Source organism: Lactuca virosa, chromosome 8 (genome assembly GCF_052849685.1).
Source record: "Lactuca virosa cultivar CGN04683 chromosome 8, Lactuca_virosa_CGN04683_v6, whole genome shotgun sequence".
Classification (NCBI taxonomy): Eukaryota; Viridiplantae; Streptophyta; class Magnoliopsida; order Asterales; family Asteraceae; genus Lactuca; species Lactuca virosa.
In genome coordinates, this window is record NC_136433.1 from 198,753,101 (window position 1) to 198,764,085 (window position 10,985).

The 10,985-nt window shown below is 34.8% G+C and overlaps 1 pseudogene; it reads right to left on the reverse strand.

Annotated features, from left to right (window-relative positions):
• Positions 1-4,296: 4,296 nt before the first annotated feature.
• On the reverse strand, positions 4,297-4,385 carry LOC145135193 (U6 spliceosomal RNA; annotated as a pseudogene).
• Positions 4,386-10,985: the final 6,600 nt, after the last annotated feature.

Consider the following 10,985-nt stretch of genomic DNA (forward strand, 5'->3'; position numbering starts at 1 on the left):
CGGTCCAGTGGGTTGTGTCTGATGTGAGGCAGCAGAGTGGGCCGGTGGTGTTGCTAAGATACCCGGCTGATTGTTGATTGGATACCACCCAAAGGCCCAACCAGAAGTTCCTTTGAAGTTCCTTTGATGTTGTTGCTGCTCGCCATTATTTTGGCGACCACCGTTCCTTCCTCCGTTGCGACCACCTTTGTGATTCCGTCCGCCTCTCCCTCCACGAAAACCAGCCCGATTAGTATTCTGATGAGTGGAGTCGGCGGTGAAAACCGTTGGAGATGAAGAATGATCAGAATGAGAGGCAGAGAGGGAGCGATTCCGATCCTGAGCAAGTTGTTGATCTTCAAGCACAAGTATAGAACGTGTGTCCCAAAACGATGGAATCGGTCGTTGATGACGAATGGTGGTTGCGATGTGGCAGTACTTGGTGGATAGTCCATTTAACATATAGGACACGAGATTAATTTCCGAAACCTTTGCATCCATAGTCTCCAGGAGATCAGCAAGTGATTTGACACGATTACAGTAGTCAACCATAGAAGAATCACCCATCGTAATATTTCGGAGTTTGTTGTCAATTTGAATGACCTTGTTATTTTTATTATCACGGAACACTTTTTCAATGGTTTCCCAGACTTCATGAGCAAGGGTTTGTTTCTAGAAGATGAGGTGAAGAATCATTACGTTTCCAGATATCAGTTTCTGTGATTAGTTGAGTATTCTCAGGAGCTTTCTCAGTTGACGAAGGAGGAGTTCCCTCCGGATATCATAGTTCATCTGGTCAAGATCAAGAACAATCGGAACAACATGCTTGATGTTAATGGTAGAAGTTGGTTTTTCTGAGAAATTAGAAGAAGACATGGTTTAGAAGAATCACAAAGAAAAAAAACGATGATGAAGAGAATAGAAGAAGAATACGGCTAGGGTTTAAGAAGAGAGATAGATATTACGGCTCTGATACCATGAGATTTGGTATTTTTCCCATAAAATCAATCTATTCATTAAACAGGAAATATAGATCTTACAAATGGGCTGAAATACAAAAAAATACATAAAAGGCCTCAATACATATTGGACATCCTAAAATACAATACAAATATCTATATAAACACCTGCTAACAGTAAAGTCCCACCAATCTGGGTAACCGATAATCTCGTAGCATTTGAGTTTAGAATGTCCATCTTCGCCACAGTGGGTACACGAGAATGTGTTTTTGTTGTTCGAGGTTCTTCCTTTTTTAGGCCGATTTCGAGTAGCCAGATGAACCATACCATCAGGCTCATGTACCTTTTCTTCCATGTTTGTCTCTGATTCTGATCCTTTCGTATGTAGGCGTAACATGCTTCCAAACTCAGTGGCAGATCCTTTCACAGTACTTCACTTCGTGCCTGGTTGAATTCTGAGTCCAATCCTGCCAGAAAAATATGGACCCGGAATCGTGACATGGCTTTGTTTGCAGTGACAGCTTCATCTACAATTTCTTCCTGAGTAGTTAAACGGGCATCAATTTCTTGAATGATGCTTATGAGTTCGTTGTAGTATGTTGCGAGGGGACGTCCCGTTTGTCGTGTGTTGAATGATCTCCTGTTCAATTCAAACAGTTGAGTCTCATCAGACCCATCGTAGAAGGTTTGGGATACAGCTTCCCAGATTTCCGCTGCAGTCTGGAGACGTATGAATCGGTGAATGAGCGATGGGGACATCGAATCAATCAACCAGCTTTTGACTTTGTTATTTTCGATCAGCCAGGTTTCAATCTCCTTTTCTCCTTCTGTGGTTTCGTCGTTTTGCCCGTGATGTAGCTAGATTTGTTTCGAGCTCTGATTCTCATCTCCATTAATTGCGACCATACGGGAAAATTTGAGTCATCGAGAATAACTCCTCCAGTGGGAAACGGTGTATCAGTGTGAACGATGACTTGAGGAGAGTTTGAAGTGCTTCCTTTGTCACCCATGTTCTACGAATTTGGTATGGTTTCGAGGGTTTCGATGGATTATTCTAATGGATTAGGTATGCTCTGATACCATGTGAAAACGAATACAAGAGATTGGTGGAAGAATCTTCCGTTTTTCATATATTCCAAGTAGGTTACAGGAGAAACATATTTATACAAGAAATTGCTACCAAACTATCAATTACCTAGCCATAACTCTAGTATCTGGAAGAAAAAAAAACTACAACAATTATCTACAACAATTATTAAATACGTAAGGCTTATCTTCTCCTAGTATTGCTCTCGCCAACATTTTGGTTCAACTTCCTATGAATTCCAGCAGCGAAGAGGAGTTGGGATCCCGTTTACAATCAAACAAAAGAAACCGCTGAAAATTATTCCTTAGTTGAGCACTTCCTATATATCTAGGTTTGGAAATGGGCTCTTAAATGGTGCGATTTGGGTTGCAAGCCCATTGATTTTTTGTTGGATATTTTGGAGATTTCATTTTCTCTATTGAGATCTTTCGCCGTTTGAAAAAAAAAATGATTATTTCCATCAAATAAACTTTATAGAAATTAAATCTTTTTTTTTTTCGAAGCTATTGGACAGGAACAAAACGTTTTCATAGGCCTAATAATCCTATAAAGTGCTTGACTTGAAATAATTAATTTTATAAAATAGAATAACATTAAATACGTATTTTTTGGACATGGTAATTTGGTCTTAAACTAGGAGTTCAATTATAAGCGGAAAATAAATAAAAGAATAAAAAAAATACATCAATATTAAAGTTAAGTATATATTTCTTGATGTGTACGTACAACATTATGGTAACATATATTGTTTATGTGATTCACTTGACCATAGGAAGGTAGCAAAGATCTTAGATCTTGAGTATGTTATAAATACACAAATAAATAAAACTAGATTGTTGTTTCATGTATTTATCACACAGAATATCAACATATTTCCATTCATCTGTTTATAACTCGATAAATTAAAACATCACCAAAAACAGTAAAAATCACTGTTTTTCACACTCAAAATCAGTCGCAAAAATTCAGCTTTTAACAATCCAAAAGAGTCTGTTTTGGTAGTAAAAAAACTGTTGTAAATAAAAGGTAAAAGTAGGATTCAATGAATAAAAAACATGAGAGATCATTAAGGGCAACCAACTTTCAACTTACAAACAGGGAGATTGGGTTTATTTTGAAAAAATAAAATAAAATCTTAAATTGTTTAAATGAATAAAAAAATCAGGAGTAACTCTAATGCTTCTTTATACATGAAAATTCCAAGTTTCCTAAAGAAAACTGTTTTTTACACTCGAATGCTATTATGAGTAGAGAAAATAACAATCTACTTTCTATTTTTTCCCTATTAGAAGGTTATACTTTGAAAAATCTAAGTTTCCTAAAGTATAACGTTGTAATATGAAGAAACCCATGAAATGTCAACAGATTTGAACATATTTAACCTTGAAAAAATCTTTTGTGCTTTATACCTAAAATTCATGACAATGAGAAAAATACTTGGAATAATATATCATTTAAAACTCCAGCATGAAGGTAGAGCAAAACACAACTGACCCAATTATAACAAGCTTCATATACATATAATCAATCAACAGTAGCAACCATTAGCCATTTCGATGCATTTTAATGAGATCATTTATATAAATCATTTTGATTCATTTTAAAACAATCAATCAATGCATTTATAAACACAACCTATTCTGTCTTGTTTGAGATAAACCAAAAGTATGATGCTTCACATAAACATTAATAATCTAAGCCTGGTAAAACAGGAAAATATATATGACATACAATCAGCATCATACACGTTGTTAAGAAGTAAGACTGAAGCTTTTTTGGTCAGAGATGATTCAAAACATCATGATTTGCAGAGTGACTAATGACTATGGCAAACAAATGGAGCAGAATTATCCTTCAATTGCCCACACAAGACCAGTTAACAATTTAAAGTTCACAATTTTGATCTAGTTAATAAGATTGCATTGAAAATAAGCCCTTTTAGGTACAATAATTTCACAGAGTTGGCAATCTTAACTAGCAATCTAGCTGATAAAACAATTTTGAACATGCCCTGATTTAACTGCAGAGCGTAGAAACGAATCACATATATTCCACATAGATTTGAAGACTAATGATTTGATGAATACCTTTTGAAAATCCGCCAATGGAAAAACTCCAGCAGTACTAGATCAATTTGGAGCCCTCTGTGATCGTAGTTAACGAAAATTCGAGGAAAAGGGAGAACGGAACATCGACTGACTGTCGGCCGTCGGTAGATCAGCTTTGAGAACTCCGAAAGGAAATTAGGGTTCCGGCGAAGAAGGGCAAAAAAAAATTTGGACCACTTCTCGATTTGTGCGTGTCGCCATTCTAATCTTCTCTGTATCGTTCCAATTTTATAGGATGTACCCGAAGGGACGATTGTTCTTACTCACCTCAGCAGTATAACCGGAAAAACAGTCCTTCGTCTGGTCGATGTGGGCGAATTTGATAGCAGCGAGTTGCATTACATAAGTCATTTACAAAAGTCTTTTTTATTTTCCCAAACATCTTTTTGACTAAAAGTCATTTTAAAAGTTAAACCAAACACCTTCTTATGACTTTCGATTTTGGTAGATTTTGCTTTTTTTGAGGCTGATAATTATACTTCCATTTTGTACTTCTTGGTCTGTTTTTTGTAATTGTAAGCATGATAATTTTGTAATTTAATTTTGGTGGATTTTTGTTTTGTTAGATGCCCTTATTACTCATTTATATCCATTTTTTTAACAAGGTGACAAATCATCAACATTTGAACGGTATGTTACCAAAAAAAAGCCTACCATTTAATCCAAATTTAGTTGATTTTTGTAGTTGAATAATGGAGTAATTAGAGGGTAAAAAACTAACCAAAGTTGGTTATTTGATTCCGTAGTACTTGCTTATAAAACAAAATATATCGACTTGATATGGTTTTAGAGCATATTATATACAAATAGTATGAATCATGCTCCTTTTGAATACCAATTTATAAAAAGTTATGGTTTGCAGTTAAGTGTTTCATGGAAACATTGTGCATAATTATATTTCGATTTAGTGGATACATAATTGAACATTGAATTATTGACAATTTTTTGTGGTTTGTTTTCACTAATATTATTTAATAATATTATTTAAGGGGGTGTTTGAGATTATTTTTTGAACTTGAAAAGTGTTTTTGGGCAAAAATGATTATTAACTTATATAGGTGGTAAAATGAGTTCTTAAAAAAAATGTTTGTATTTGCTTATAACGGCAAAAGTTTAAAAAATGTTAAGTTGAAATTCTCATTTTTTAAGCTATTATGGATGAAAAGCTAAAAGGAGTTTCAAAAAGCTAAGTTTTACAAAGTTTTCAAAACTGTTTTTTTAAGGTTTTTTATAACTAATAGAAAGGTCATTTTGAAAAGTGTTTTTGACATTGTCAAACACTTTTTTTGACTTATTAGTTTTCAAAAAACCAATAAATCAATAAGTTGTTTTGAAAAACAATCTCAAACATCCCATAAGTGTAATAGGATTAATTTGTTGACAAAAAACAATCTTGATAAAAATTGAACAAGTTAGAGTGGTGTGAAGTGCACACTTGTTTGAGTTTTTTCAAGATTAAAAGTACACTGTCATTTAAGGACGGAACCCCTGAACCGACGTCGGGTCCGAGGGGCGGCAAACCCTGGCTAGGGTCAAGCTGCTTTCATAAAAATGCATCATAAATCCAAAATTGAAAAGATTGACCCAGTTTTGACCCTTGTCCTAAAATCCGGTTTTGGTAACAGTTCTTGGCAATTTTATAACAGTTTAAAACTATCTTGTGACCGTTTTCAAACATATATCTTATACCCGTTTTTTGTCATTTTTTGGTACATGTTCGAGAACATATTCACACACATTCTATCAATTCGAAATCTATGAATTTTATCCAACTAAATGTCCGACCTATACCATTGAAATACTTCAATTTGATAGTATTTCATGACTTTCAAAGAATCCAATCAATCTTTTATCCTTGATTTCTAACAACAAATGCATAGTAAGTTGTATATTGATTCGAAAAGGAATAATTAATCATAAGTAAAAGTCACAGTGGAATCTCATTTGAAGTTAAATTTGGTCTTAAATGGAATCACGACCAAAGTTCATCCAATCAAAACTCGTATACAAACCTAAAAATTGATTCAAACTCATATTCAAACCTTCATTCAATCAAAACTCAAATTCCAGCAATAAAATCGCACCCTTGAATAGACTTGGTATTGGTGGTGTATGATCGGGAAAAAAAGGCGAGAAAACGATGTGCAGGCAGGTTGGTTTTCACAAAGTAGCACGAGGGAGGGGGGGGGGGAGGAGCAAGGAAATGTGTAAACAATGGCAAGAGTGAGTCTGATGTTAGTAAAATGAGAGAGTATGGGCTTATTCACCAAAAAGGTGAAAGATGATAATGGAATCAATAGTAGGTCCATTGTTGGTGTGTAGTGATGAGGTATGAGAGAGACAACACGAGATTAACCAACATTACACCAGATGGGATGTGAATCCTGTTCGATCTAATTCCATTGCACCGACGCATGTACCAAAGACTCCTCTAAACCCTATTGTCAGTTGTGGGCATAGCCAAGAGCGAAGTGGAGGTAGTGGGACGGGAAGAGGTCGAGGTATCATGTATAACCCGAAAAATCTCATTATCAAATTCTTATATGATGAGCATATTTATCACATGACCCCACAAGCAATCTCGAACCCGTCTGCGATTAGAGTTGGAGCTCGCTTTTTGCACCGATTGTGCCGATACTAGTGTCGTGATCACTCTTTCACTTAGTATGTGTCCATGTCCATGACTAGTAGCATGGTTTAGAAGAGTCTTTGGTACATCCCTAGGTGCAATGGCACGGGCTCTAACTGGGATGCTCGGCCGGTGTAACGTTGGTAAATCTCCTTTATTTCCATAAAGGCATGGTAACTACATATGAACGATTCCAACATAAATAAGATAACAACCATGCATAGATAATCAAAAACTTAAATTCCAACTTATTATAAACCAAAGATAACTCAAAATCAATGAAGTTTCCTTATTCTATTTGATAAATGTTACACTCAAGTCCTTAATCTTGAGTTCCACATACTTCAAAACCCGCTTCCCGTTCTTGAATATTTGATCTTATTCATCGTACTACCACTGAGCCCATTTTGGATGACCAACACCTCGGGTTGTGGTGGTTTCATGTCCATTGCCCCATCACTAATTCCATAGGTTATGAGAGTGGTTTGCTTCACAAGATCTATGAGTCCTCCCCACAACGGGTGGACTTCTTGAACTCATGTAATCCTTTTCCAACCTTCGAATCTTTTCTTTGCGTTCCACGTCATACTTGAACCACCTCATATTATCTCGCATGAGCCTTGTTCTATCCTCATCTATTTCTTTGATCGTCCTCTTTAGGCTATCAATTTCATTCCTTGCCAGTGACATGTCTTTTTTGTATAGATTTTTTAGTAGAGCTAAGAACTTGTCGAGGTGTACTCAGTGTTGTAAAACTCGCCGAGTTGGCCGATTACTCCTCCGAGTACTCGCTACTCGGCCCCTTACCGAGGCGAGTTACAGAATCCCGAGTACTCCCTGATCAACCCCTTACTGAACTGAGTAGTGTTGTAAAACGCGGTCAACACGGTGATTAATATGTATAATATACTTAATGATTTATTATTCAACACATACATGTGATTATTACTACATATATATCTTAAATTTTCAGTAATTATTCATGAAGTGAGACCATTATGTGTTTTTTAGCTTTTGTGTATTCACATATATCTAATTTTGTTATATATTTCAATCAAATTATGATTTTAACTTATGATTTTGACATATATAATTTCCCTAAAAATATTTCAACATGAATTACCGAATCCGAGTACTCCCCAAGTACTCCCGGGTACTCGCTACTCGGTAGTCGGCCGAACAGGTACCGAGTAACGAGTTCTACAACCTTGGGTGTACTCCACATACGTTATACAAAAAGTTTCATACTCCTGCTCCATGGGGACCTCCTCATAATCTCATGACTTTGGGGTAGTTAGGTTGTAGCTACGACTAGAGTATGATGGCTCCTAGAGAACATCTTTTATATCTTGCCCGAAAAGACGGAAAGATGTCAATGGTTTAAGGTCACAATCAGAATTATAAACCTCAACCTCAACATAAGACTTCTTACGAGGGAGTAGTCTATTGTTTCCCTATGTTGGAACATCGTTTATCATGATTCCTTTACCACGGTCTGTGGTACCTACAAGCTAGATTTGGTCTAGATTAGTTGATGGATTACCTTGCTACTCTCTTCTAAGCTTAGGCGTTTATGTTAACACCTAATCTACTTAAACACGTCTCATATACCATCTTGAAACAAGCTATTTTAAAAAACAATAGATAATTAACTATAACAATAACAATAAATAAGCAAAGCAAAATCCTTGGAGTGTTACGTCTTTCTGAAACTCTTTCGTCATCTTTAGGATTGAGCCTTCTCATTGCCCTTTCTACTACCACTTTGTTATATCGTTTCTTGAGTTGTGCACTTTTAAAGTTCTAATCGGGTACGCCTAGGGCCTAATGAGCTCAAGTTTTTCAGGCATGTAGACGTTTACCAGTTTAAATCTAAAATCCTATCTCCGTCGTTCATTATTCATTTGACATGTTCCAACTATCAAACACCCCATTTACTCCCACTAATTGAGTAATCCCAAACATTCGCAAAGTGGATAAATTGATTCTAACAAAAAAAAATTCCATGCTAACATTTATCACAAAACATATTTGAATCCATAAATAAACAAAAGCACATAAACATCATATGTTGCATGATAGATGTTTTCGTACAAACAACCACAAAATTTCAACTCAACTCAAGTCGTAGTCGTTTTAACATAACCAAGCCTGTTCTGCTGCCCGTTCCTTTCATTCCACTGACATTTTCCAAAGACAACAACTCTTGAAAAACATCTTGCGTAACCAATTTGCTTCAACTATGAATTCCATTTTAGCTATTCATCTTGCACGAAGAGGAGTTCCGATTATCTCTACAATTTGTCCCGTTTGCAATCAAACAAAAGAAACCGCTGGAAGTTTATTCCTTAATAGTGTGATTTGGGCTGTAAGCCCATTGATTATTTGTTGGAGATTTCATTTTCTCTAATGAAATCTTTCGCCATTTGAACAAAAATGGATTATTTCCATCAAGATGATGATATGCGCCGAGTTATTTAACTATTTATTCATTTATTTATTCATTTATTAATTTATTTTGCAAATAAACTTTATAGAAATTAAATCTATTTTTTGGAAGGTATTGGAAAGGAACAACGATTTTCATAGGCCTAATAATCCTATAAAGTGCTTGACTTGAAATAATTAATTTCATAAAACAGAATAAAAAGAAATATGTACTTTAGACATGGTAATTTGGTCTTAAACTAGGAGTTTAATTATAAGAGCGAATTTTTTTTACATCAATATGGTTTCTTGTATGTAGCACACATAATATCAACAAATTGCATTTATTATGTTTCTTATTGTATAACACCTTCATTTATTTCATTACGACATTACACATGCGTATTTTTCCTTATTAAGACATCGTACTTAGAAAAATTTATCTGATTAATAATACACTGTAATAGAATATTTGGTTAAATACAATATAATGTTTTGAAAATAATACCAATAAATGCTACTTGCTTTACCAAATATATTAATGCAACATCCTACCCCACACAGCGATCACTAGCAATCAAAGACTAAAGTCGTAACATCTGTATGCCCCTACATGAAGGGCACTTTCAGTACTATGGTACATGAAACCTTAAAAGTTTGTTTAAACGTGTCACTCTTAAAGTTTATTTGCATGTGTACCTTTTTCGTTTATGATAAAAAGCATATTGATGAATACACATCACCAATGTCTATTCACATCATATCAGATGCAAATTCCAAACCCGTAGAATAAAGTACATTGCCCGTATTGTTGGTAAAATGTAAGTAAGGTAAAATGTAAGTAAAACGTTACTATTATGTATAAAAATATGTAACTATGTGGCTATTATGAGTAGAGAAAATAGCAATCTACTTTCTACTTTTCCCATATTAGAACGTTTTACTTTGAAAAATCTAGGTTTCCTAAAGTATAATGTTGTAATAGGAACATATTTACCCTTGAAATTAATTTTGCAACTCGTTTGACCAAATTTGACCATTTTGAATTAAATTGAAAGCTAGAATATGCTTTTTGCTTTATAACATTTTGAACTAAATTGAAAGTTAAAACTCCACCATGAACTGGTAGAGCAAAAAACAAACGACCCTTAATTATAACAAGGTTTATATACATATAATCAATAGCAACCTTTACACATTTAGATGAATTACGTTCATTTCAAATAATCAATGCATTTATAAACATTTTTAAAAATCAAGCTTTTTTTGGTCAGAGATCATTCAAAACATCATGATTTGCTGATTGACTATGGCAAGCAAATGGGGCTGAATCATAGTTCAATCACCTCACAAGTCACAAGACCATTTAACAATTTAAAGATCACAAAGTTGATCATCTTAAGTTAAGAAGGTCTAGTTAATAGATTGAATTGAAAATAAGCCCTTTCAGGTACAATGTGTAGAGACAAATGAACAGAAAAAACTACAGATGTAAACAGCTGTTCATATTCAAACACACACGCACAATGGCAAAAATACTTGTGAATCACATAGTTGGCAATGTTAACTAGCAATCTACCTGATAAAACATTTGGAACATGCCCTAATTTAAGTACAGAGCGTAGAAACAAATCACATATATAACAAAGAAAGACTAAAGATTCCACATAGCTTAGAAGACGTTGGATTTGACAAATACCTTATGAAAATCCGTGCAATTCCACCAAAATTCCCCGCTGCATCGACTTTCGACTCCGAAAGGAAATTAGGGTTCAGGCAAGGCGAAGACGGGGAA